We start from the raw sequence: 4,958 nt of genomic DNA on the forward strand, positions 1-4,958 counted from the left end.
TTGCAATGGATAGCAAATGGCTGTTAACATCAAGATATACTGGACTGTATCACCAATGCTTCACCTCTCCAAGAAAAAAAAGCAGGGTCCTTTTTGTATATACCAGGTAAAGTGAAAAATTAAATAAACGTTTTTATTGATATTTAACTGCCTGCGCAGATGTTTATTTTCCAGGCCTGAACAGTGATGATTAATAACTGCTTGGTGCTGCATGACTGAGTCCCAAGGGTTAAGCTTAAATCTTTACTGCAATGAGCAGAATTACTTTCACTGCACCAATCCCACAAGGTTTATTAGTCAACTCTTGTATAAATTAGTGAGTACCACTGGATGGCAGTATTTCAAATTGTCAGCACATTGGTCAAATGTTAAAATGATTGTACAAATGGTATTTACCATGAGGGAAAGTGTTTCCTATTTCCTCTACGCTGCATGAGTATGTGGTGACACAGTAACTGAAATGCACGTTGCCATGCAGCTAGAATTTTCTTTTATATAATGCTTAATGTAATTTTGAAATACCTTGTTATTAGAACGCAGCAGGCCAGGAAGCATCTATAGGAAGAAACACAGTCTCGGATGAAGGGACTCAGCCTGAAACGTCAACTGTGTTTCTCCCTATAGATGCTGCCTGGCCTGCTGTGTTCCACCAGCATTTTGTGTGTGTTGCTTGAATTTCCAGCATCTGCAGATTTCCTCGTGTTTACCTTGTTATTAATAGTGTTTATGAATATAATACATAAACTTACTAAATATTAAATGTACCACAACCTTTACCATGAAACATTTTAGAGCTTCGAAGTATTTACATTGTCAGTGTTTCAAGTTAAAAGTTGCAGCAATGAACAGAATGTAGCTCATAGTTAATAAACCACTGGCCTGCTGAATGCCGACACTGTCTAGTCAAAACATTTTACTGCTGCCATTGTGTCTGCCAGTTTTTTGACTGCTTGACATTGTTTACTTGTGTTGTAGATTGTGGTTGATGTGCCTATCACAAAAATAATTACAGTGCCTTGCGGTTTTCAGACAGTGTTAAAATGTCCTGCTCAGATCAATGGTTGGGCTGACCAGCTGAAAAAATTAATTAGAGGGCGCATTGATTTTAAATCACTAATATGTTAACTTCTGCGTATAAGGCTTGAGAGGCAAAACTGACAATAAAATAATGCATCTTTGCAGTACAAATAATCATTGGTAGACTAACCTCTGAAATTCTACAACTGAACACTTACAATATAATGGCCTGAATTCTTTTTTAAATCAGCAAAAGGCTTACCACCAATCTTGATAACTAAAACTACATCCTTTAAATGTCTAAGTCAAAAAAAAGCAACTGAAGGACTTCTGCAGGTTGAGCAGCATCTGTGGAGGCAAACGTATAGTTAACATTTCACGTCAAAAGGCTTGTGTCCTTAGGTGGTGCATGGGAACCTTGGGTAGCAGGAAGTCAGTCAAACAGCCAACGGAACTGAAAAATTCTCACAAACCAGGAATTAAAGGAAAAACCTACAATTTTATTTAAGCTTTTAAACAACTTACAGCAACTGTACTGTCAAGATGAAGCCACACTCAGGTTGAAGGAACACCACCTTTTATTCCATCCAGGTAGCCTCCAACCTGATGGCATGAACATTGATTTCTCTAACCTGCGTTAATGCCCCCCTCCCCTTCTTACCCCATCCCTTATTTATTTACTTATTATTTCTTCCCTTTTTTCTTCTTTTCTCCTTTTTTCTCTCTCTATCTTCTCACAATCACTCCTTGCTTGCTCTCCATCTCCCTCTGGTGCTCCCCTCCCCCTTTCTTTCTCCCGTCCCATGATCCATTCGTTCCCTTCTCCAGAAGTGTATGCCTTTTGCCAATCAATTTTCCAGCTCCTAGCTTCATGTCTTCTCCTATCATTTTGGATCTCCCCCTCCCCCTCTCACTTTTAAATCTCTTACTATCTTTTCTTTCAGTTAGTCCTGACGAAGGGTCTCAGCCCAAAACATCAACTGTATTTCTTCCTATAGATGCTGCCTGACCTGCTGCGTTCCACCAGCATTTTGTGTGTGTTGCAATGTTTATGATGATTGTGCAACCACATGGGGTTAACCTCAGAAGCCAAAGTATTAAACTAAATTTAAACCACAGGACTTTTAAAAAGATAGTCAGACTGACTAGCAGTCTAAACTTAAGGATTTCATTCCCACCTTCCACTCCCTAGAGCTTGTTAAATGTAATTTATCAAGCAAATTTTTAATCTTTTATGTCCACAGCAAGAATAAAGAATGAAAGATAGATATCAAAGTTGATAGTAAATTATTGAGTGGCAATAATTGCATCTATGATGACTGCGATATTGCAGCATTTGGGGGCTCTAAGGTATCAGCGACTGTAGTTCCTTACTTAACTGAGCAAATATAGGCAACAGCTATTGTTGTTGGACTTAAAGAATAATGATATGAAAGCTGATCATTTTACTGAGATTACAACTGCAAATTCTGGACTAAATATTGCTGACAATTTTACAATTCAACCCACTGTTGATGTGAAAAATGAATAAAGTTTGTAATTAGGTAATCATAGGTATATCAGGACTTAAAGTGTATTGAAAAAGAGATCAAACTTCGGGACATGGTTCAGATCTTTAGTCTGCTTATAAAAAAGAGTTTTAAAACAGGATTAATAGAAAATATAATTCAGGTGAATATGGCCAGCAGATTAACCATATTAGAATGAAAAATTACTTACTACATAATTGGAGAGAGGTTCTGTGCATGAACATTAAGATTTTCTGTATATTTTACTCAATTAATAAATAGTCAATAAATATTTAAGTTATTAAACATGTAGTTTCATGGTAGAGAATTTTAATATTAAACAGTTTGTGTCACAGATGTACAACACAGAATAGAAAACCTTTACAAACTAATGGCAGAGGGAGTATACAAGTATGTATGCAAAACTGAGCCTCCCCACATTATCAACATCAGTTTAGCTTAAATTATTGAGGCTTTTGAAAACCAAGCAACTTTTTGGCTCGGAATGTCACTGCAGATTAAATATTTTGCTATTTCACACACCAGACAACTCGATAAATGCTAGGAGCAACATTTTTAAAAAATCAGTAAAATACAGTAACCTGTATTACCCTGTTTTAAGATCTTTACAGCATTCCCCATGGATTGTCTGAAGGGGATATAATTGTGAATTAGTTTGTTTTCTGTAAAAATATATATATAATTACCTGTATCATTAATAATTTTGATATCACTCCACAATTCTCAGTGAGGAAGTTGTCATGGCAACAAAATCCTTCACCTCACGAAGAATCTGACAGATCCGTATCTGTTGTCATAGAAACTAGTGGAGTCATGGAGAATCTTTCGGGTGCAATTAAGGACTCCATGAAGAATAGCAACAGGAATTCAACAGAATCCATCTCGTGTGATAGGCCAGGGTTGTAAGTTGCACATTAAACAAGATGCATGAGAAAGGTGATGTAGAACAGAGAAATAAAAGGCTCTATTTCTAAACTAGTATCATCATAGCAATCTCAGTATGTCACTACAATTTGCCACAGGCCAAGCTACCTGAGGAAGGCTACAGTCACAAACTTTGCTTCATTCCTCCAAGTAGGCTTTAGAGGGCAACACTTGCAGGAATTTCGTAGTGGAATTGTCAATCCACAACACAAACAATTTACCCCAGAGGTTCAGGATGAAGGAAGAGATTGCCTTACCTTGGCATTGAATGTCTGGTTGCAGTCCCAACTTTGTCACTGAGATAAACTATTTCATTGAAAACTAAATAGCTACATCACTGCCTACACAGCTTAGCTTTAATCACAATTCTTTGAATTATTTGAAAATGTCAAAATATTTTCAATGTCAATATTAAGAGCTTGGACTAGCCTGAATGTGCAATCTAACAGGCACGGGCAAGTTAACGATATAGATGTGAGGTTCTCTGGTTATTCGTTTACTGGAAAGTCATTCGTTGCACTTTTGTATTTAGTCAATTAAGGGGCCAATTTGTTTCTCAGTATTGCAGGTCAGAGTTTTAAGGTGATATTCAATACACCCAATTGTCATACTTCATCAAGAATGAAGCTGAAAAACAGCAGTTTGTTCTGAATAACTTTAGAATGTTATGTCTCCAGTGGACTTGTTTACGTTCCTGGGCACCAGATAAGATAGCACTGGAGCCATCGCCAAGCGACGATCTGTTAAGGCAACAGTTTCTCGCTAGAGAGCTGTTAGGGTCTTGATAATGTGTTATACTATATTTGAGAAGGAAATGGTTTTAATTATATAGGTTAACGGGTTTGTCCAGGTTTTTTTTTGGCTCTGAGATATGATTGTCTACGAGAACTGCTTTACCTTTTTAACTTGTTGTTGCTAAAGGGGGGCGGTTAATGTCAGTGTTCGGTGTCTGACATTGCTAAGTGACACTCACAGATGTTACAAAGTAAAGGGTTGAATGTGAGGGGTGATGGGAAGGGGGTAACTCAGGGTTGTCTAGCCCTGCCATGTGAGAACAACTTCCTTGTGAACTATTCCCAGAAACTTCAGCCATCTTTGCTCTGCCGTCATCCCTGCCAGTATCCTTCTCCAATCCAACTGGGCAAGCTCCTCTCTCATGTCTCTGTAATTCCCTTTATTCCATTCCAATAAAGATACATGTGACTTGTGCTTCTCCCTCTCAAATTGCAGTATGAATTCAAACATATTATGATCACTGCCTCCCAGGGGTTCCTTTATGTTAAGCTCCCTAATAAGCTCTGGGTTATTACACAACACCCAGTCTAAAATTCCCTTTCTCAGAGTAACCTCAAACATAAGCTGCTCTAAAAATCCATCTCATATGCATTCAACAAATTTCCTCTCTTGCAATCTGACACCAACCTAATTTTCCCAATCCCCTTGCATATTGAAGTCCCCCAATACAATTGTGTCATTACCCTTATTACA

At 37.8% G+C, this 4,958-nt stretch overlaps 1 pseudogene; it reads right to left on the reverse strand.

Annotated features, from left to right (window-relative positions):
- The window catches only part of LOC140737571 (uncharacterized), a 7,587-nt pseudogene extending 3,391 nt beyond the window's left edge, over nucleotides 1-4,196 (reverse strand).
- Between the last annotated feature and the right edge of the window lie 762 nt (nucleotides 4,197-4,958).

This window comes from Hemitrygon akajei, chromosome 13 (assembly GCF_048418815.1).
Source record: "Hemitrygon akajei chromosome 13, sHemAka1.3, whole genome shotgun sequence".
Classification (NCBI taxonomy): domain Eukaryota; kingdom Metazoa; phylum Chordata; class Chondrichthyes; order Myliobatiformes; family Dasyatidae; genus Hemitrygon; species Hemitrygon akajei.